Source organism: Oryzias latipes, chromosome 6, assembly GCF_053564925.1.
Source record: "Oryzias latipes strain Hd-rR chromosome 6, Olatipes_Hd-rR_3.1".
NCBI lineage: Eukaryota > Metazoa > Chordata > Actinopteri > Beloniformes > Adrianichthyidae > Oryzias > Oryzias latipes.
In genome coordinates, this window is record NC_136242.1 from 28475792 (window position 1) to 28499800 (window position 24009).

General features: G+C 39.1%; 1 long non-coding RNA gene across 1 annotated transcript in view; it reads right to left on the reverse strand.

The window, feature by feature from the left end:
* Nucleotides 1-1364: 1364 nt before the first annotated feature.
* The window catches only part of LOC144992481 (uncharacterized), a 70760-nt gene continuing 48115 nt past the window's right edge, over nt 1365-24009 (reverse strand). Inside the window, exons 2-3 of the long non-coding RNA XR_013656458.1 lie at nt 5220-5365; nt 1365-2877 (exon numbers count right to left, since the gene is read on the reverse strand). This is a non-coding gene — a long non-coding RNA (uncharacterized LOC144992481). The remainder of the gene's footprint in view (nt 2878-5219; nt 5366-24009) is intronic.

Genomic DNA, 24009 nt, shown 5'->3' on the forward strand with positions numbered 1-24009 from the left:
ACGTGCAGAGATTGAAACACAGAGCAGAAATGCGGCACCAGCAGGATATGAAGGGTATCCCTCCACCGTCAGGAGGTGCAGGTGCAGGAGCCGGGGAGGGCTCTGAGTCTGTGAAGGGGAGAGATGAGAAGGGAGCTCAGCCTGGACCGGTGTGTTTTCATGAGTGCGAGCTCTGCAGAAGCAGCTGATAATTGGAGAAGCACACCTGGACGCCCATCACCTCCCACCCCTGACCCTCTGCCCTTCAAACCTGCACAATTCACCACGGATGCTCACCGTGTGTGTGAGTGAGTGAACTCCTCTGCTCTGCCAGGGAGTGCACGTGTGCGTGCCCACCTCCGGTCAGCATGTGGGCAGTGAGTGTGTGCTTCCGTCCGCTGTTCACCGGCGTGTGTGAGAGCAGGAGGTCGTTCAGCTGTGCCATAAAAGATTCAGGACTGACTGACGACCTCAGCCGGCTGAAAAAGTCTGCGTTTTCTGGAAGGCATTTTTTTTTTTTTAAATTTAACCTTTGCATGGGCAAAGAAAACTCATCAACAATTCTCTTTCTGAAGCCTGTGTAGAAGCAGAACAGCATTTGTCCACAAGTTCTCCTAAGAGCCAATTTAAAGTCCAGTTGTGGAAGAATGTGAAGGAAGCTCACTTTCATCCGCAGAAATCAACAGCTTTGTGTCTTTTGTATTTCACACCACATTTTACGGTTTTGATAACGAGAGAAACGCCACTGACGACACAGACGAGAGACGTTTAAGGCTTATTCTTAAATGCAACAACTAAAATATGTAAAAGGTTTTAATCTTGCCTAAAGGAGGCACTGCTTCCTACTACTGTAAGAGAAATCACAAAAATCCTGATGCTGGAAGAAACGTCTGCTTAACTTTAACAGAACAATCCACTGCAGGTTAAATCTTTTGTGCCAAATGGAGAATAAAGATCTGAAATAAAAGACATGCTGTATGACCACTATCAGGATTGAAGCTTCCAGGTTCCAGACCCGCTCCCATCATCATTTTGATCTAGTGGTCTTTTAACTATGAATACGCCATTTTTAGAACAAGACAGTTTTTTTCAGAGTAGGAGCAGTTTACTATAAATTCACCTATAAGCTGTGGGCTGTGCTGTTGGCACGAAGCAAGCTTGCCCCCATTTCCTATCTGTTGGCATGCTCTCCCAGCCCCTCACACCCCCAACCTAGTATTGGTGGTGCAACAAAAATTGCGAGCAGTATAGGAGCAATCCAGCTGTGCAGAGACTACTGAGGAGCAGGGAGCTTGTGGCTCACCCAGCGCATTTTCTACGTCACAAGTTTTTCAAATTCCCGATGATTCCCGATGACTTGAATAAAGAAATACTAAGAAATGCAATTTTAAGCTGAATTTTCTTTATATATGTCCTCCATCATGACAAAAATACCACAATAACCGGTTACAAACACAATTTTCATCTGAGTGAATGTATATAAAAACAGAAAAAAAGAAGAAAGGCACCAGTCTGAGGAATGAGAAAAGCTGCTCTGGTCCTCTGAGGTGGTTGGACTGCAGATCTTCTCATCAAGAGTTATGCTTTTGTGGCTCCACTCTCAGCCCAACAGATGAGCTCAGTATAGGCCTAGCACCTTCTTGTAGGTTTAGGTTTGGAAACTGGCTTATTTATTTATTTATCACTTTATTTGAACTGGACATTGCATTTAAAAAGCATCTTTACGAATGAACCAGTGTTAGCCAAAAGGGTATTTTACCTCTGTTGTCCTTAACCAGTTAAAAAAACAAAAAAACCACAATGTAAACATAAAACAATATCAACATTGTAAAATAATTAAAATGTAAATTTATATTTAAATGTGCAATATTAAGGGGTAAAAGCATAATGTAAAAACAAAAGGACAGAAGTAATTGGTATCAACATTGTAAATGGATAAAAACAAAAGGACAGAAGTAATTGGTATCAACATTGTAAATGGATAAAAATACAATGCAAACATAAAAGCCATTTAACTGTAAAAAATAAATGAGCACAGCACTAATACAACCTTAGATTTAAGCCTGTGAGCAGTTATGATGGTATGGCTTACTTGGAGGTTGTCTTGTGTGGTGACGTGCCTGATGCGTCATGAGCCAGGTCTTAAGATGCTCTCCAAACTAACTAAGTATTTGCTTGTTGGACTTGATGAGGAACTTGAGATTCAGCAGGAAACTTCACATCCCTTCTCTTCTGCCACACATTTTGCTGCATCATATTTGGGGGCATTAGTCTGCAGACAATCATGTTACTTCACAGCGGACTGCACTTCAGTGTAATGCTCCTGCCTCCAAAGTGCTCCAAAAAAACGGGGCGTGGTTTAAAAAATTCAGACATGAAGCTGTGGATGAAAAACTTCTGCTGAAAAACCACTTGGATGAGTCCAGGAGCTTTTATCACAATTATGTCTCGAAAGATGTTGCGGTTCTCATAAACTGAGTTCAGCAAGAATTCAGGATTCAGTGCTTCTTGGCAATGCGTCTTTAATCCTGTGGCAAGAGCCCCCAGCTTCAACCTTATTACCCTGCACCCCTGGGGGAAATGTAATGAAACACTTCCCTCATTCAGCAGGTCAATTCGTTGGCTGTTCTTTATGAAGTCTAAAGTCTCCATCATCCCATCGGAGTTCCTGACCGTCTGATTTTCGGCCAATCTATCTCTCCTTTAATTGGCTAGCGTGCTTGTGTGTGCATTGTTGAGTAATAAAGAAAGACAGTTCCTGTCTCCGGCTGCTTTCTTTGAGCCTTGGTTTGATCTATTAGCAGCGATGTTTGCTCCTCTTCCTCCTCACATTTCAAGAAAAGCTGCCCTTGATGCTTTGACTGTTTCCTGAGCGCAGACAGATTACTTCTGTGTTTCCTTGCCAAGAAAACATAAAAAAACTAGCATTACCAATTACAGATGACACATGCTGTCATCAAATTCAATCCAGCTGTCAAGGAGTCAAACTGATCAAATGCAGGAAGAGAAAGGAAAGAAACATCTATTCATTCGGCACCAGGAAACTGTTTGTTCCCCTGCAGGTTTCTGTATGTTTCATCAGTCTACATTTGTTCTGCTAATTGGTGGTTGATTATTTCAATCAAGTGCGTTTCCATGTTTCTGCTCAAATATTAGCCTGAGTTGGTATCTTAAAGACTCAAAAGTTATGTTAGGAAACCACAAACAGATTCTCATTCATTTCAGGGGCCAGATCCTTTTGTTTTCACTGACCTCAGGCCAGAGATCGTGAGAAATGTTTACCCTGTTCTTGTTTGCTTGTTTATTTCTCTGAATATTAGACCCATATGGCCACCCAAATTTCGTAGTGACGTCATCCCCGCCCGAATGACTGCTACAGTCATGACAACGCCAACAATCTTTTGAAAAATTGGGCGGCAGCAGCTCATCTAGAAGATTCTGCAGATGCCTACCCATTTCGCGGAGGCAGTGACATTTGTGACCGGAGCCTAACAATGATCAGGTTTATATTTAAAAAGCAATAAAAGTAAAATTGTTGTGGTCGAGCACTCTTTCTTTTGATTCAACAACCAATTGTTTTTGCAGTAGCGGACTCTTTCAGAAGAACAAAGGTCTTTTTTCCAAAGGAATAGCTTGATGAGTTATGGTTGATGATCCCTTCAGTTCCTTTGGACCAGAAGTTCTAATCTGCATGTCAGCTCTGATGTGTCTGAAGGCAAACTTCATCTCATTTTTAACAACTGATATATATTTTTTTGTCTTCAGCGTCAAGCAGGAAAACGGTTCTATGTTTCTGCCAAGAAACCTCCTCCATATTCTCTATAATATACCATGTAAAATCCCGAGGTGCAGAATGAAATCTTTGTCTCATCTGTTTTTAATAAAATCCTCCATCCTCAGAGATTCCTCCTCATCTTCTTCATCCCCACTTTTGCTCTTCATCTTCGCTGTATTTGACTCTAAAAATTACAGTTATTCCTCACAGGAATCGAGCGTATGTATGTTGCCTTCAAACAGACTTTTATTAAAAATACATACACGCTGTCATCACCAGATTATTATTTCTCCTTTACCTTTCAAACTAACCTGGAACTGCAGAGATGTTTACCTGATGCGTGAAGTATTGACTTAAAACTGTAATAAAAGCTGCATGTCTGCACTGCTCACCTCTTCAGTACACTCTTGAGATGCTTCTATCGATTCAACGCCTAATGTTCGAATGACAATCGGCTCACTTTGGATTTCCTACTTAGGGACATTTTTTTACGGTCTTATTGCACAAATATATCAGAATATTTAAGGAAAAAAGTGGGATACCAAAGCTACAGAAGATCATAATCAGGATATCCATGGGTGACTGTGTGGAAAAGACCCAAAAACACTAACTCAATGTGTTATAAGGTAACTTTAAAGATAACTTTATGATTTAAAATGTAATTTTTAAAATATAAAAGACAACAAATTAATTAGTGACTTTGTAACCCTTGTGCTATCCTATGACCCCACCCTTACATTTACGTGTTCTCCCTACCATGACCAAGGTGGAAAGATTTCATGTAATCCATGGACACCAGTGAAGATCACAAATCATTGAAGAAAAAAGGTTCAGCGCACTGTCTAGTGGGTCTAAATGACCCAACTCCCAATGTCAAAGTGCCTGGGTCAGCAGAAGGGTCAAAATTCAATGAAAGTAATTGGGGGGGGGGGGTGTAAAACAAGTAACTTTGCTACACATTGAAGTTAAAGTCCCTTCATCATGGCTTCAGTAGAAGGCATCACTATTTGTGGTTAGGATTAAAGCATGTAAATAACATTAAAACTACACAGAAATTTACGAAAAGACACATTCAGAACGAAAAAAAAAGCCTCCATGGAGGACGTGGTCCATAACAACTAACTGCTTTTTGTACATCTGAGACAAATATTTAAAACAGTTTTTGTGTTTTTAGGTTGTGGTTAAATTTCATCGAATCGTTACGGTAGGTCAAAGAGCGTGAGTTACTTAGATGTTACTGGTGTTTGAAAGGTCAAAGGATTGGTAGTTTTGGTGAGTTTATGTAATTCTTCTTAAAGAGGCAAAATAATAACTATGAAGATGGCAGTTTGGCCTTTCACCTCTATTGTGGAGGCTAGGGCCAATAAAACACAAGAACAAAGATCTTAAATACTAGGAAAATGAATTAAAAACAACGCTAAAAACTCTACTTAAGTATGAAGTTGTGGTGTGATCAAGCCCTTACCATGGTGGACTGCCTGGATAGAAGCAAGATGAAACAAATCCTTCATGTTTACTCATTCCTGACCTTACCATGGCTGTCCTGACCCCAAACTGCTCAATGGTCCCATCAGCCTCTATGGTGGGCAGCTCCCTGGTGTGAAACTGGAACTGTGAGTGTGAGGAAAGAGTGAGTTGGTTACTTACTGCACATGGAGTTATAACTGATGAACGGTAACGAACAGAACCAAACAGAGGAAAGCGACATTTACTAAAACACACAAAGAAACTGGAGTTCATAAGGATCCCACATGGATCATTTGTTCCACTTGGTTTTATTTTCTTTTTATCATCAAGCCCTCTGGACAGGACTTCTGCCAGTATCTGCACTGAAAATGTTCACAGAGCTAGGTGGATCAAAAAAATAGTTTACAGCATAAACTGTTTATATAATTCCATAAATGATCTACTTGGTCACCAAAACTCAACTATTCAAGATACTTTTGACAAAAAAAAAAAAACTTTTCTCAATCCAATTTAAATAGGCAGATCTGCTAAAAACCCAGAAACAGGTTTTTGCGGACGATGCTACAACAGAATTATTAAAAAAAAACCTAATCTGAGGAATTATCTAGTTTGACTTTCATTTTTAATTTCCAACATGTTGTCCTATTTCATATTTGTACCTTACTGCTAAATAAAATAGTAAAACCAATTCACATTTTTAGTTTTAGGTCTCTGTTTTAATAGATCAAAACAGTTTACGTAATGATAACGTAAAAGATCAAATTTAAAAGAAAAAGCTTTGTAGCTTTAACCCTAAAATTACAAAACAGTAGACTGCGTTTGTGCTTGTGCTTTGCTGGAACTCTCTGTCACGCTCTCTCCCCTCCATTGCCTCTCCTGCGGTATAAAAACTTTATTGGATGCGGCCACAGTCCTTTAGGGGAAACACTTAAATGTCTCTGCAATTATACTTCTAATAATGGCTTCACTCACCGACGTGCACACACCGACACATGCGCGTCGGCGGGGGCTGACAGAGACACAAAGGAAGTGGAAGCTACTCTGTCAGTCATTGAGGCTATTAATCTCTGTCAGCTGAAGCTGTGGGTTTGAGTGTGTGAAGGAAGGCTGGTGTGCGTTTGTGTTGTTTTATACTGGACAAATTCACACAGAACTTCCCATTTTTGTGAAAGACTCAGGACAGCTCACAGTACATTAAGAAAATGTCTTATCTTTGAGTAATTTTTTAAGATGACTCAACCTTTTCTTGAGGAGCAAATACTATGCAGTTTAATAATCTTAAATATCTAAAGCTGTACTAATTTTTTCTTTGGATTAAAGAAAATCAGACTACGTACGGTACTGTTCCTGTTTGCTCTGCTAACCTGTCTTTTAACCCTTGTACTATCTTAGATGACCCCACCCTTACATTGACGTGTTCTCCCTACCATGACAAAGGTGGATAAAGGTAGAAAGATTTCATGTAATCCATTGTCACCAGTGAAGATCACAAATCATTGAAGAAAAAGGTTCAGCGCACTGTCTAGTGGGTCTAGATGACCCAACTCCCAGTGTTAAAGAGCCTAGGATAGCACAAGGGTTACACACAAGCAGAACATGTCTTAGTTGAAGCAATGTCTCCTTTGATTGGAAAGAACCAAAAATCCAAATTCTAGAAGTAGGACCTACCATCTCCTCAATGGATTTGTACACAGAGGAGCTTGTTTGGTAGATTCTAAATAAAAGCATACTTTCAGTTAACATTCCGCCTACTGGAAGGATGTAGGTGTCACTGAAGAAAACGTGACAGCTGGGGCTGGACCTGGATTGCCATTTTGGGACTCCCAAGCAAAAATGCAATGTCTAAATGAAAGAAAAAAAGATTGTACCATGTGTTGGTTTTGGCTGTAAGAAATATTTTACTGCTACAGGGGATCAGTGAAAGAGGGCCAACAATTAAGGGATGCCAAAAAGTGATAGTGGACTTGATTCCACTGGAACACCAAACATGCCTGATACGTGAAAAGACTGACTATTTTTTTCTACTTTGAGTCCTTATTTTACATAAGTAGAAACTGAAGTTGCTATCATTTTGTTAACCCTAGAACACTTTCACTATAAAAAAGTTACACAATCCCTTTTGCCGGGTCATTTTTACCCGGTATAATATACCCCCAAAAAAAAAAGATCAAAACCTGACAACACATGATAAGTTTGAGTAGTTTTCATTTATGTTCAACTGTGCAACAAAATGAAAAAGAAATACATAGGGAGTTCAAAAATTCCTAAAAAATAATGAAATGATACTACAAACTTGGTCTTTGGTCCACCCATTCCTGGGGCATTTGAGACTTCCCAGGTGAAGGCACAGACTCCGTGACACGTGACATATTTAAAATTCATGTAAATAATTTTGCCCGGGTGACAATCACCCCGCAATAGTGCTCTAGGGTTAAGGGGGAGTTTTCTGATTTAGATTGCCGTGCCGTTTTATTTTCTTGATTCACTTAGTTTAGTTTTGTCAAAGTATTAGAGTCTAAGCCTGTTCGTGTCTATTTTCTTTTTTGTTTTGTTGTTTTTATGTTATTAAATCAGAAAACTTAATAAAAAAAAGAACAAAAAAAAAGAAAATGGAACAGCAGCTGTTCATTGTGGAATTTTTGATTTTGGACACACAACAACCCGCAAAATGTCTTCATAGCAATGAAGAATAAATGCTTTTTCATGCTAAACCACTATCACTAAAATTTTGTTTGTGTTTCTACTTGTCCCCCACACTGTACTTTGTTACACACATATATCACTAGTGCAGACAGTACCTGCAGACTCCCCAGCATCCATTTAGAAAAGTGACCTTTGTCAGGCCACAGACCGGTTTCATGTCAGACGATATTTTCGTGGACCGGCCTGTATGAGGCTGAAGTTGGTATTCAAGTTTTTTTCCCCCTCAAGTTTCTTCTTAACTTTTGAGGATAAAATTAATCTTCGTAATAGCTTTCTTTTATTTTAAGGTTGAAAGCTCTTCTTCTGTTTCCTCACTGGCTCTTTTCTGCATAAAGAAACTTTCCAATTACATTTGTTTTTAATTTACTTTGCTAGCTTGAGGGTTTCAATTTAGCAGTAACTTGACATGCGTCATGAATGAGAAACACGGGTGTGGTGTGGAGACTCAAGTAGTTTTCCCCCAAATTTTTTTTTTTCAGAATCCGATTAATAAATAAAACAGAAAAAATGTATGTCATGTTTTTTTTCTCTGTGGCCCGGTAACGACTGTCTCAAAGAATGGTACCACTCCATGGTCTGGGCGTTGGAAACCACTGCTTCATAAGCCTCCTCAATTAAAACAGTACATGACAGTTTTGTGTCAGATCAATCATCTCACTAAATTTAATTAAAGATTTTTCCTCCAGGAGTTAAGGGAAGAAACTAAGTCTCCACAGCCACTTTCCTGTTCACAAAAAATAAACTGTATCCACTGCTGACTGGTATAAATATTTTTGAAACAAGACTACTGCAAAGTTAAAGTACATGTACAGCATATTGCAGATTTTAACCTTTATATCATATATTCTGTAAATCAACATATTAGAATATGAAGCAACAGAAAACATACAAGTCTCAATATATAAAGTAAAATCACATTTATGCAGATTATAGCTCATCTTAATAAATATAAAAATACTTGATTGCTTTTATAATATAAAACAAATATTTCATTTTAATGTGTTGAATAAGACTTGTATTTTTCAAAATATGATTATATTGGAGAAAAAATAAATCCCACCCAAAGTTGAATTGTAAAAAGGCAAATGTTTTTTAATTATTTCATCATGCTTGTATAAAATAAACCCAGCTTTCGTTTGGAATGTCCCTCATCTCCCTGCAGGTAAAGTTGTTTTTGGGTTCAGCTGAGACATTATGGGGTTTGGTGAGCTGCAGCTCATCATTGCATAGATTTAATAATTTTCCAGACACATCATTGGAGACATGCATTAGAAAGGAGTTAAGAAGCAGAACCAGTGGATAATTAGCACACAAAGGTCAGAGTGATCCCTGTGGCTCTCCTAACCCCCAAGATCAGGGAAGAAATAGGATGGAGGTGCTGATACTTGAGCTCCACTGTGACAGAGCAGCTTTGCGTCTTTCCTTAGTTCTCCTGATGGAGATAAACGGAACAATCCTCTCTGACGCTTTCGTCTATTTGTCTTTTAATAAATTATTTATTTTTTTTACCTCTAGTCTCAGCCTTTCCTTCTCATTTCTCTCTATTTCTTCTCCGACAATCCCAGCTGCTGTTCTCCATCTTCATCTTCATCATTACACCCATCTATCTTCTGCTTTTTCACTGACCTTCTGGCTCCCTCCTCTTCCCTTCGCTCCATCTGTCTCCAAGCTCTCTCTCTTCTTTTTTTCTAGATGTTTTTGTTTTTCCACACAGTTCAGTTCATGCGGGAAACAATGCAACAGAAAAAAATCTGAAGCCAAGAAAGTTTTGGATCAAGTGGATTTCTCAAAGATTTAACTAAAAGTTTGGAGTTTGGAAATGACCTCATAGGTTGTTCCTCATGGGAAATAAAAGACTGGAAATGATAAAAACAGTCAACAAATTTCTTAATAAAGTGTTTATTCACTCTTTTTGTTTGTTTGTAAATGACTTGAGTAAAGTTTAGTTTTGCTTAAAAAATTTCTTTACTTTTTAAAATTAAAAACAGATTTTTTTTTTAAACCAAACAGCCTCAATGGAGGGGTGAAAAGCCACATGTGGCTCCAGTTGCAACCTCCTGCACTTCAAAGAAGCTGGACAGTCTTCTTCATAAATCTTGTTTTAATTTTTAGTTCTAAAAAAAAAAAATTAATGAACCTTAAAACTGACTACTATTTCAGGTGATGTGCAAAACTTAAAAAAAAAAAAAAAAAAAAAATTACACAAGACTGTCAGCGTTTTGAATCTTTGGACCAAAAATAGTGCTGAAAAAGTACAGCTTGATATGAAATAATAAAAACAGAAAGCGCTTGTTATTCCAAAATTCGACCTAAGGAAAATCAGAATGTCGGTAAAAAGTCAAGACCTCTTCTATTACTTGGCGAGCACGAATAACAATTTGGGCTGAGACAAAATAGTTTAAATAAAAATAGTGAGTTTAAATAAAAAAATAAAATAAAATAACTCACAAATATCCCTAGATGACAAGCTGCACAGACGTAGAGGGAGACATGCACGAATAAAGCTGGGAGACCGGACTATGACTGATATCATGGTAAAAACCAGCAAAGCTTGCAGCTAAATGGAGTCAGTGGTAAAGGACCCTCACAAGGATCTTCAGACCATTTTCTTCAGCAGCTGCTATCAGAAATCCTCTGACCCCTCAGCAGAAGTGGGAGCAAACACCCAGCCACCGTTGGCTGTTGATGCAGGGACAAAACGCTGCAAATTCCCAAACTGCAGCTTTCCTTCACAATATTCTTTAGGAGGATTTTTTTATTCTGCAGCGCAGGAGAAAACAGAGGGACAAAGGGAGCCAAAGTGATTCTGTGGGCTGCTGTCCCTGCACAACACAGAAGAGGCATCGTGGATAGATGGTGTTCTCCTCACAGCCTGCTCCCTCATACATCTCTGTTAGAACGCAGAGGCCTCGTCTGGCTGCACGAGACGAGGCCGAGCTGCCAGTGCCCCTATATGTTTGGTTTCCATGTGAATGTTGACTGGAATAGATGGGAAGGCTGCGCTTTCTGCCCTCCAGCTGTCAGGGCCACAAAGCAGAGAAGTGATGCTGTCTTGTAAACGTTTTATTTATGTTTTACAACTTAAAATGACATTTAAAGCTAGAATTGAACATTTTTTATTCAAAAAAGTCACTACATTTTCCCTGTAAATCAAACATGATACAATATTACAACAGAAACTAACAAACTTGTCCTTCAAACTACAGTATTTACGTTTCTATAGTTCCAGTTTATGTATAAAAAACAATGAATAAAACTATGCTACAAAGTTTTATCCAACCAAAATGTCAATGACCGCAGATCTGAAAAGCAGGATGGGTCCTTTAACTTCAGACTTATGCGTTCTATAGTATTCACTGTACAACAGAAGTTGTTACTTTGTGTTGCACATGAGTCTGAATTGTTCAAGCAATAAAGTTTGCAACCATGAAAGAAAAACACAAAAATCCTTGGTGGGGAAAAAGAGGTTTTGTATTTTTTAAATTATTCCTTCAACTTTTTAAACAGAAAAGTGTATACTGTTTTTTGTTTTTGTTTTTTACTCTACGAAAAATTTTAATTTGTGATGTTAAATAGTATTATTTATTTAGCAAGGAGTTAAATCCACGTCATTACTTTTTATGTTTTTAGGATTCATTCCAAACGAGAGATTACGCTTTTTATTAATAGACATTTGATGAGTAGATAAAAGCTTTAACTCAATTTTTTTTCTCTAAAAATACCAACATTTGAACAAAATTTCCTCTATTTGTTTGATTCAGTAAGATCTTAACGAAAAGTACTTTTAATTAGTTACTCAGGAAAGGTAGTAAAGTATCCACAAACTGAACGTCAGTGACTTGGCTTCAACTTTAAAATAATGTTACTTCAGGAGAAGTTAAAATCAGTCTTCCGCTGCACAATAGATACATTTTTTAAACATATTTAATGATAAAATATGATTTTACATTTCCAAATCCTTGATTTTAACATGAAAATCCCTTTGTACCATATCAGCAAGAAGACTGGTATATAATCATCCATGTGTAATAATTATTGTCATAATGTGCATTCCCAAAGAAATGTATACAAAATAAACAAATAAAAAACTTGACACATACAGTCAACTGAGTAAACATATTTGTTTTTGTTTTTTTAATAAATATATTCAACTAAAAGTGTGATGCATGATGCAGTAAAATTACTTTTACGAGTACATGTTTTGCCAGAAGTTACTTAAGGAAATGTAAGTTGGAGAATCTCACTGTCCACCTCTATTACTAGGTACTATTCCTAAGCACCAAATTTTCTCTTAAATCACCATATGGATGAATATTCAGCAATATTTGGGAATATACAGCTCCAGGACTTTGAGACCCCAGCAGACCCTTGTCCTTCTGGACACATTGTTTTTGAATTTTTCCATCAGTAGGGAAGTTGACCTTCCAATATAAACAGCATCTTTCCCTCAGCTGTTGGACTTCTAAAGGTCCCTTTGTGAAGTTCCTGTCATTTCAGCAGGACTTGCACTGGCCACTTTACGCAGAAAAATGTATAAACTAATAATTACTCTCTGTTCATCTTTACTGACATCCCTGGTTGTGTTAATTTCAGAGCTTTCGTTGTGCTTTAAAGACGAAAAAACGTTTTTGGGTGTTTTTTTTAACACGTCTTGTGTTTTTCTTATAATAGAAGACTTATAAAGAAAATAAATTAAGATTAAAATTGCATTTCTGAGTAGTTCTTTAATCAAGTCAGTGTGAAACAGGAGCAGACGGGAAAAAAAAAGTAGTTTAAAAAAAGAGCGTATTTATGACGTAGAAAATTCGCTGGGTGGCCCAGAAGCTTCCTGTTCTGCTTCATTCTGATGCATCCAGTTGCAGACAAATAGATCCATGTACGTCTTCGTTTTCCACGTGCGAGTTGACATCTGGATCAAAATTGTATGGCTGGATAGCTCCAATATTGCCCGCCATTGTTGTTGCACCAGTAATGTTAGGTTGGGGTGCGAGAGGCTATGAGCAAGCAGCGGGGAGAGCAAACCGATAACTCTCAGCAACGGGGAGGGGGGCGCCAACAGTCCTGCCCACAACTCAGAGGTGAAATTCTACTCCTGCTGCTCTGCAGAAGCCACATCCTAGAAAACACTACAGATTTTCTGATTTTGGCTAAAGATGGCATAATCATAGTTAAAAGACCACTGGGAACGCTTTTAAAATAGATCAACAGATAATTGGAGTTGGACTTTAAAGTTTGTACTGCAGAAAACTCCAAGGGATGTGAAATCTTCCACTCCTGATTCTAAAATGTCGTGAACTGAAGGCCAGTTCAAGACAGTCTCCAGTTTTACAAAAGTTTTAGGTTAAATAGTGAGATGTGCAGGTTAAGGAATTAACTCAGGAGTCCTCATACAGACAGAAAACAGGAGCACATGCACGTGTCGCCACATCTGCCAGTTAAATTTAAACACTGTTTTCAAGGCTGCTTTCAAGTAGAACCACAATTTATCCTCTCCACTTAACACTCTGTTACACAATTTGTGTATTTCCTCACACTCTTCCCTTCCTCATAAATTTATCTCTCATTTCTCCACTTGAAAGTCCATTACAGCCTCCTGCCTGCAGCTTCCTCTGTTTGTTATCTGTCCCTCTCACATTATCTCTGCCACCCCCTGCGTGTCGGCTCTTTCTCTTCATTATCGCGGCAAAAATCACATCCGACATCTTTTCTCCATCACTTCTTCTGCGCTCTGTCACTCCCACCAGCGCCTCCTCTGCAGGTCCGCTCCTTAAATTCTGCTCTTTCCCAAACAGTAAAAGCAGATCTTTTTCATTACTCATTTATTGAGGCTTCTCTCCTTTTCCTTTTCTCACACCTCACCTCCCTACCCCCTTCCTCTGTGGGGCTACAGGCACTTTATCACTTTTGGCAGCTAAAAAAAAAAAAAGAGAATTTATGCAAATGTTGGGCTGAAAAATGAGTGTTCACCTTGGCTGCAGTTTGTGGGAGAGGAGGGAGGCGCCTCATTACAGTTTCCTCTTTGGTGTGGATCCACAGAATAATTTACACTGATTTGATTTGTTGGAACAAACTCAAAGGGTTACTTTTCTCCTAAAATTTCCTTCACACCTATCTTTTTGTTCTCATGTGAAAATTGTGAGCATCAGTTTCATTGTGAGACAGAATTTGCTGTGTAAACATGAGCGTATCTCCAAAAGTCACAGCTTTGCTTTCCCTCAGCCATCAGTCTTTGAGATGGACGTGGTTCTTCTGCTCTTTGTGGCTTTTAAAAGTGACCCAGCTCAGCAGACTCCACACGTGAAGGTGAATCAAAGGGAAGTTTTTAAGTGAGAAAATGCTCAAAAAGGTGGCCATATTTATGCAAAGATAAAATAAAATGACAATAAGTTAAGGTAACGGTTTCCTTCATGCATTTACAAAGAAAGCTCAATTATTAAACCCTCCACCACCGTGCTTGAAATTGCAATCATTAAACAAATGTCATGAGTTGACTTCTACTGAAAGTGATGCTGAGCTTTCTGACCAAACACTTTTGGTGGAATACAAAAAAAAAAATGGCTTTAACAAAAGCTTTCTGACAAAATAAAGCGGCAACATCATGTTGCATCTAAAGAAATTTAGCCAAAAAAAAATGAGTACCAAAGTCTCAGGTTTCAGTTGGTAAGACACTAGGATTCCAGAGAACAACACAGAGTCTGGATCCAAACATGGAGACAACTTTAAGCAGTGGAGAGCCTTCCAGGAGTGACCAACCAACATCATTCCAAAAGCAACAAGAACCCAGAAAGGCAGAACTATAGAAATACCTGCAAACGCTGTGACCCGCTGAACCCTTTAAAGTCCCACTCCAACGAAATTGTGTTTTTGGTTTTCTTGTGGCATTTCTCTAATGATGGAGGACATGTATTAAGAAAAACTGCATTTTAGAGTATTTGTTTATGCAAACTTTTGTGAGTCAAGTTCAGACGACAAAGATTGTAGGAGTGACGTACGTGCTACAGTTGGCAAACCACAAGCTTCCCGCTTCGCTCCATTATAAGGCGATCCATGCATTCCTCATCTGAGGTGGCATCTGGCTCATCAATGTTTGGCTGGATAGCACCAATATTGTTTGCCATTTTTGTTGCACCTGTTATGTTAGGTTGGAGTATGAGGGGCTGTGAGCTAGCAGGAGAGGGTGTAAACAGATAGATAATGGGAAATGGGGGAAAGCTGACTCCACGGCAACAGTTCTATCCCAAAACTCAGAGATGAATTTCTGATAAACTCCTGCCGCTCTACAGAATCTATCTTCGAGGAAACAACACAGGTTTTTATGTTTTGGCTAAAAACGGCACAAGTCAAAAGATGATTGGAGTGTAAGTTTAACACCAAAGAAGTCGCTGGCACTGCCTCAGTAACACACCCTGTTTTCCCTTTACCATTAGTTGACTGTTCACAGGATCAACGTGAATCAGCCTATTCTGACGCAGAGAAAAAGTGCTCTGTAATATTGGCTTTGTACTGATATGCAAACACTTTACTGACATTGAATGACGGCACTAAGACGCTTTTCTCTGCGACAGAATCAGCTAAATTACTTTGTTCGCGTACACACATCACCACTGTAAAGGGTTTCACATCAGTGTGAGGCTCCGCTATACAATCAGCTGGAATTACCTTAATTGTTAACCCTTGTGCTATCTTGGATGACCCCACCCTTACATTGACGTGTTCTCCCTACCATGACAAAGGTGGAAAGATTTCATGTAATCCATGGACACCAGTGAAGATCACAAATCATTGAAGAAAAAAGGCTCAGCGCACTGTCTAGTGCAGGGGTCGGCAACCTTTTTTACTCAAAGAGCCATTTGGGACCGCCCCTAATGAAAAGAAAGCACCCGGAGCCACAACCCGTTTTGACATCATTATATATATTATGCATGTATATATTATTCAAAGGTGCTCATTAAGCCGATCGCGATCGACCGGTCGATCTTCAATGACATGAGTGTAGATCGCGGGCCAGAAAAGATTAAAAAAAAAAAAGCACTTCTATAAAATCCACCAGCCAATCAAAATCCTCACTGAGAAGTGCGGGACTTGATTGACATGTAGATTGGGCAATCGGATATCGTCTGAAGCATACGTCGCTGCAAATGCACATCGTTCTTTAAAGGATGATACTGCGGCCGCGTGTGGGAGGAGCTACTACTTCTGGTCTGATCGCTGCATGGAGCGATGTGTTTATCAATGCATGGTAGGTAACTATTTACACTAGAGGTAATCAAGTGTAAATAGTTGACAATTTGACAAATCCTTTCACATTTTAGCTTCCTAAAGTTTCGTCCACATTAGAATAATCTAAAGGAAACATTATTAGAACATTCTAGAACACTGTACGGTCACATGTCTTTGCTAAAATTCAAAGTGTTTCCTCACATTGGACTGGAATGATGGACTGATCAGTTTTTGCTGCTATAACATGTGTGTTGTCCGCTTTGATGAACTTGGTTGTTTTTACGTTACAGTAAAATAAACCTACGGTGCCTAAATTCAATTGTTTTTCCCCCCAATATCGATTATAATCGAATCATTTCATTTTGAAACGGTTTTGTATTTGATATAGGCTAATTTGATAAACAAATTTCCACAGACAGATCGATCAGATTGGATCGTAGGATTATGAATCGATTTATTGTTACACCCCTACTAGCTACTGTTGCCTGAAGGCGGGGTACACTCTGAAAGGGTCACCAGTCTGTCACAGAGCCACACATTCACACCTGGAGACAATAGAATCATCCATTAATCTATGAAGAGTGTTTTTGGATCGTCTTTTCCAGTTCCAACAAAAATGTAAAAGGAATTCCCATCAGAGCTGCCGGTACATTGACTGAAGCTGCTTAAGGCTGAGATGTTTCTCGGAGAAATTGTTTCGATTGACCCCCCCCCCCACCCCCACCGTCTGAAATGTTTGCAAATAATTTTTAATGTCTGTAAAGATAGATCAAATAGTAAAATGTCTTGTTTTGGAACACCTTGGAGCTGGATGAGTGCAAGGCCATCCTGTTCTGATTTTTTCTGCGGCTCAGTCAGAGCGTGCTGTGTTTGTAAAGATCGGCTGAAGGGAGTCCAGCAGCAGAATAACAGCCTCTTTTACTCCCCGAGCCGTTCAAATTGGCTCTAATAGCCACATGTTTATCTGAGCTATATAAAGAGTACATAAAACCTGCTCTCCTGTTTATCCCAGTCTTTCACACTTCTTTTCCCCGTCCACTATTCTCATTACTCTCCTCATAGAAGCACATTGCTTCTTACTCTTCTTGTACCAATGTTGAGCGTTTTAAAAAGATCACTCACTGTCCCCTTTGATTTTATTGTGGGGCTCTGAGATGCTAACAAGTCAATTTTTGTAAGAAAAAGAAATCCCTTCCCTGGATAAAATGACAAGTGTGGTTCAGGCAAATATCCTGGCAAATTTTAAATTGCTAAGGTGCAGCTTCAAACTAAATTGGCTATTATTTCAGCTTCCTGTCTGTCTTTCCCGGTCCTTTCCCGTCCGTCCCCTTCCAGAACACCCCCCCTCCATCCTCGCCAAGCTATTTTCTCCATTAATGAATGCAGACCCCTAGACTCTTCAGTGGAGTGGCAAACCTTTTAGAGCTTTAAAATACTGCAAAGGTAAAAACAGAAGAAAGGAGAGACGCCGAACATCAAATTGATGCATTTTGTTGAATGTCTTCTTTTCAAATCACAAATGTTTCTGTGAGGTTAATGCCACTAAATACACAATGACGTGTGATGTTTTAACCACGTTGACCGCCTCGTGATCTACTGGTGCAGAGTTTGTCCTGAGGTTGTGGGTTCAAATGCAAAGACTCTACAAGTGGGACCCAATGCATCCCTGCTTGACACCCAGGGGGTAAAACCACCAAGTGGTTCCCGAGTTAACAACTTTAAGTGGAAGTTATTTTGGTGATAGAGCAATCTGTTGCACCAGTGGTCCCTGGCTTCTCGGCTGTGGATTGGAGCAGCTCTGTGGGACAGTTGGTACGGGGTCACACAGGAAAATTACAGCTTTTTTTTTTTTTTTTTTACTCGATTTCTGAAGGAAGTTTTGTTTTTGGAAAACTCTTGGATTCTCTCTACTGCATTGGACTCATTCTTGCATGGCAAGTCTTTTGTGTCGAAAATCTATCCGCGACTTTCATAAAGCGCCTGCACAGACAGCGGAATTGAAACCCCCAAGCAAGCAAAATTAACAAAAAAAAAACAGATTTGAAAATGTTCTTTTTGGAGTAATTTAAGTAATTCATCTTTGTCATGTGCTTTCTAGGAACCAGATATTGATAAATCATGTAATAAAATGGTTACAGCAGAACTGGGGTGGGAATATATAAGTTCGCTTCCTTCCACTCCCTTTCAAGCAATACTTAATTTTTGTCTAATTATGCTAAGTTTGATTAAATATTCTACGAATGTATAACTGATGATTGTATTGTTTTTGTGTATTATTCACATTTAATTGCTTGAAATAAACAATTTCAAATCAAAAATCAAATCAAAGACAAGAATCCAGCAAAGAAACAGAAGAATAGTCTTTGACTTCTAAGAATAAAGAAATCTGCATTTAGCAGACAAAAAACAGGAGTCTTTACTCCAAATATGGATTCATTGTGACTGTTGTTTCCACACACCTTAATAATAAAGCACAATATTCAGCAACCAGCTGTTTAATAACCCTGATTGTCACGGTGGTGGGGCTCGAGAGCCGGATGGACCCAGATGCAGAGACAGGAGGCACACAGTTCCGGGGCAAGGGGTTTAATCACAAACACAAACGAAAAGCACTGCAGAGCAGGATGTCAGATCAGGAACAAAAAACTCACTGTGGCGTGGCGTGGCGTGGCAAGAAACATGGGACATGGCATGACAAGACATGAACACCAGACAGGAAATAACTAATGGACCAACACAGGAGGAAGGCAGAGACAAGACTTAAATACAGACAGGGCAGACAAGACACAGGTGAACACGATCAGGGCAGATGGGGACCAAAGGAAGTAAAACTCAAGAAAACAGACAAGACAGGAGACTTTCAAAATAAAACAGGAAACAGAAACAAGACAGAACAAGGACCAAAACAAGACAACAGTTTCAAATCATGACACTGATTTCAGTACTTTTATCTTCATTTATTTCTCACCTTTTTAGAAAAAAGTTTAATTATGTGTGGTTAATCTTTTAAAATCAGCTGTTTGGATGCACCAAAAAGAGGGCAAACATAGTGATGGCCCATTTTTAAGATACAAATGTAAGGCACAGTGATGGACAAATGATGATATGGGCTGTTTTGTAGTTTTAGCACTCTGGAAATTTTCCCCAAAGCCTCAGCAGTTGATTGTAACATTTTCTTTTCTTCCCAAAACCCTAAAAAGAAAAAGTTTTGTTTTTTTCTCCAAGGAGACTGCAGAGCTTGAAAAATTTTGGGTAAGGAGGAAAAATGTTGAAAATAAATTTGTGACCAAACAGGTTCCATTTGTTATGCAAGAATAATGTTTATTAAAGTGAAGCTACAGAAAGACTGAGCAGAAAGAGGATTCATGCAGGGTTTAAGCTGCAGGAGCATTAAATGCTTGTTAAGAAGCTGCCCAAAGATACTTGTAGATTGCTGGCGCATTTGGAGATAGCTAGTTCTGATGGAAACAGTGACACATCCTGACACGTTGTGTGTCCTTGAAACTGTGAGGACGAGTCTTTTCTTTGTCCCATGTTTGTGCCCTTTGGCCTGTTTTTGTTCTTTAAAAAAGTGGTAGCTGTGTGCTGAACATGTCGCAGCTTCTTTTTGCATAGGCATCCATAAATTTGCTCTTTCCTAAACTGGCGTTATTCAATGGAAAGCCGACTGAAAGACTGCCTTTCTTTGTGGTGCTGAAGAAGAAAAGAGTGAAACATACTTCTCCTTTCAAACATTCGGCAGGATCGAAAGGAATGATTCAGTTCATGAAGGACAAACTCTTCTTATTGGTATTTCGAGGCTGCACACACACTTCCTGAACATAATCAAACTCGTACAAGTGCCCTTCCATCAACTGGCCGGTTGTCCTTACGTGATCTCTCCCACATTTAGCTTTAGATGTATATTTTATTGCCTCTTTTATAAAGATAAATGTGAAGCCCAGCCTCTTGTGCATCCTGTGACTAAACTAATAAGCTGCAAACTTTGTTCTACTGTACCTCGTGCAGATGTGGACTGCTTAAAAATGCATTCTTCACTGTCTAACCTAATAAGTTTCCTTTAGCCCGGGAACAAATGCACTAAAGTAATACTGCCACACCGAGGAGCTCTGGCTTAGCACAGAGGATGTTTTTTTTAAGGCTTATAACTCAGGGTTGATTTTCCTCAAAGACTGCGGAACAACGTTAGTGAGCACAAATCGATGGGGAACACGAGCAGCTACAGATTTCCTCACTCGGTTAGCTGCCGGTTTCTTATCTCAAAGCAAGAGTAAAGAGTTAGAATCTTTCTCCCATGGAAAAGAACAAAACATCAGAACAATAAAGCAATCAACCATCACACAAGCGGTAACCAGACCTCAGCTACAACCTGGCAGAAATAAGTTCCTGAAATGATCAGAGTTTACTGAAACACTCCTGACGTCATTTCTAAGGCAAACTCATCAGTTTGCTTTTTGGACACATTGGCAACCAAATTTTAATTTTGATTTTTGCAGCCGTCAACAAAAAATTATATTCATTAACAGATCACAGTACTTAGATATTTTTTGTAATCCTTCAAAACAGCCATTTTGAACAACTTTCCTCTGAAGAAGAGGAGTCTGGAAGTTTCCATACTTGGCAGTAACAGGCAGGCTGCTTGTATTTTTATTGGAGAGATAAATGAAAAAGCAGTTTTGATGAAAAAAAAAACAACCTTTTGAACACAAACAGCCTCTCAGCTGCCTTTCAGTCAGGCTTTGGACCGCACCACAGCACTCAGAGAGTATTTGGTAAAGCACCAAAAGAGTCAACAGAGTCTCCAGAAAACATCAGCTTTGGTGCTCTTTGATACTGTGGATTATAAAATCCTTGACAGGCTGGAATGATGGATGTGGTTATCAGGTATTGTTGGGTCACATCAAAGTGAGGTATTGTTTCTATAAGCGATCACATAAGATATACAACTCTTGTGGAGTTCTGTTCAGTCACTGATGGTAAAAGTCCCAGTCCATCAGACTCTAGATCAGGGGTGCCAAAATTCAGACCTTGAGGGCCGGTGTCCAACATGTTTTCCAACCATCCTGCCTTTGAAGCTCCTTATTGGCTAAACACACCTGATCCAGGTGTTCAACAACATATAAGGCATGATTTCTGGAAAACCAGCTGAAATCCGGCCCTTGAGGCCTGGATTTGGACAACCCTGCTCTAGATGCTCCAAGCAGCAGCACAGAAACCTCTGGATGCTGTCAAACTTCCTTCAGTTAAACAAAACAGAATTCAGAGTTCTTGCTAATGAAAAAAAGAATTACGGTGACAGAAGAGCAAATTTACAGAGGAATAAAATTGCAAATCTCAGAGCCATAGTGAAGCTTTGGCACTATTTCAATCAGAAAGATCCACCTGACTTTCATTTACGCTGAGTTGGCCTTCAAACATTTAAGCTCTGATGTGAATAAAACTATGGTCTGAGAAACGTCCAAACAGGCAAGATTTCCTCGGACCAGAGCCTAAACACCAGAGATTATACTTAATTCATGCACATTTTCCTGTAACAAATAAATCTCGATTCTCATTCTTAACATCACTCCTTATTGAAGTAGATCCAGTTCTTAGTTTCAGAGCTCATGTAACAGCCACAACTGAATCAGTATTTTAATATGTCAATTGAACAGCGAACCTCAGCGCTCTCAAGTCTGGATGGGATACAGAGAAGCTGCTTCATGCCTTCACCTTCTGCAGGTAAGACATGACAGTTTCCTGTCTGCGTCTAAAAAAAAACAGACTGTTAGAAAACTGCAATTAGAACACTGCTTCTAGAATATGATCTTTACTGGGAGCAGATGTCTCTACAAAAAAACAAACAAGAAAAAATTCTGGACAATTTGAGCCTAAACAGGAGGAGCACTTATTACGTTGGACATGTCAGATTCAGGGAGTTTATTCAAAGTGGAAATATGTGGTATGTTTTATTTTTTGTGGTAATTCTATTATTTCCTTTAAATTTCCTCTTTGAGTCTTAAGGTGAAGATCATTTTTGCCCATCATAAAAGGTTCTTGTAAGATGTCAAGTCCATTGGTTATGGGTGGGTGCTTGAGGTTTGAGCTACATTAGAGTTAGAGTTCTTACTCGTCAGAAATGTCTCCAAACCAGGTCGTCTTTCCTGACCACCTTTGAATTATTTTGTCCAGAAATAAGGTCGCAGAAATAGAGCACTTCCACATTTTCTTTAGAAATGAGCAAACAGAATGTTTCGTTCTCACAGTAGCTCCAATAACACAGTTTGCATTCATTGATCCACATTTGCCTTGTGTTTTTTTTTAAAGAAAAACAAACTGGAGACGTAAACATGAGTCATGGAAGAAACGACAACAGTTGATAGAGCCAAGAGCAAAGCAAAGGATGAAAACTACATAAAAACAGGATATTAAAAGGTAAAATAAACATGAAATGACAAAATCCCACCAGCAGAAGAACCCACATTTAGCTTAAAGCCAGCTGACTAAAAAAAGTTTTCAGGTGCGTTTTAAAAAGCCTGACTGTGGTTTCTGCATTAAGAGGACTTGTCCACAGCAAGATGATCAACCTCCCTAAATTTAAGGAGTATTACGGTAAAACAAATTAAAAAAAAAGAAATAAAACTTATTAAAAAACAAAGAAGCAACTAAAACTTAAAGAATTTTTTTTTGGCATTCAAACTCTCTATTATGGTAGGAATCAACCAAAATGCTAAACTTTATGCCCAAAATAATTCCTTTGCTTTAAGAAAGAACTTGTGCGTTTCATACTTCTCTTCATAACACTGTGGTGAAAATACCAAATAAAATATATTAAACTATAGCAATAAACACGAGATGTCTGGAAGTTGTAAAAGAAGCTGATAATCCTACAGATCCTATCTATCCTATCGCTGCACATTGATCAGGCCTGACGGTATAAGCCCTGACAGGTGAATTCAAGAGTGTGTCTTCACCTTGGCCTCTGTCAGTGTAGTGGTTGTTTTCAATGGCTGAACATACAGAAGGAAGGAGGGTGAACAGCATCACCTATTGTTTTCAACCAGGATGCACAAGCCCTCTTGAATATTTTAGACATTAAGTTAGCATTTTGTCTCAAACGTTGGTGTAGGCAGGAAATAAACGAGTCATGCAGGCATGACCTGTCATAGATGCGTTGGTGTCAGAGTTCTAACACGTTTTCCCGGGTCTGCTAGAGTCCAGCTTTCACGTTTGGCAGCAAATGTTATTATGCATGCATGGTGAATATGCTTGCTCAGGGATTGTTATTTGCCTGATAGCTGTAATAATAACAACCGGTCAGGATTTGTTAAGCTTGAGACTGGCCAAAGGATCAGCTGTCTGCTGCCATGCAGACTTTCTAACAGTCAGTAATGAGAGCCGAGTCAGAAGACAAATGTTCTTTCCCACACCAACGGCCATGAGCTGTAGGCTTAAAGATTACGGATACAGACGGCAGAAATGCTTTCAGAAAATCTTGGAAGAGAAGATCAGAGAGAGAGGTTTGTTTGGACAGCCTCACTGACTGCTGCTCCTCCAGGAGAAGCAATATCTATGATAAAAATGGCCTAAATGTTCCCAGATGTCAGAGAACAAGTGTCATAAACGACTGTACAATAAAAAGCAGAAAAAAAGTCATGGAAAGTTAAAAAACCATTGTGCATCAGAAAAAGACTTCATGCAGCAGTTAGGAGAAAAAGTTAGGAGTCACAAAATGAAGACCAGTAACGTTGAGAAAAACAGACTGAACAGCAGCAAAATCAAAATGAATGTTTGAAAAGTTCATGAAGCTATACTTGCAGTGAGATGGTGTGGACGCTTTCCAGCGGGTTCCTGTTTTTATTGATGATGTGACAGAAGATGGATGC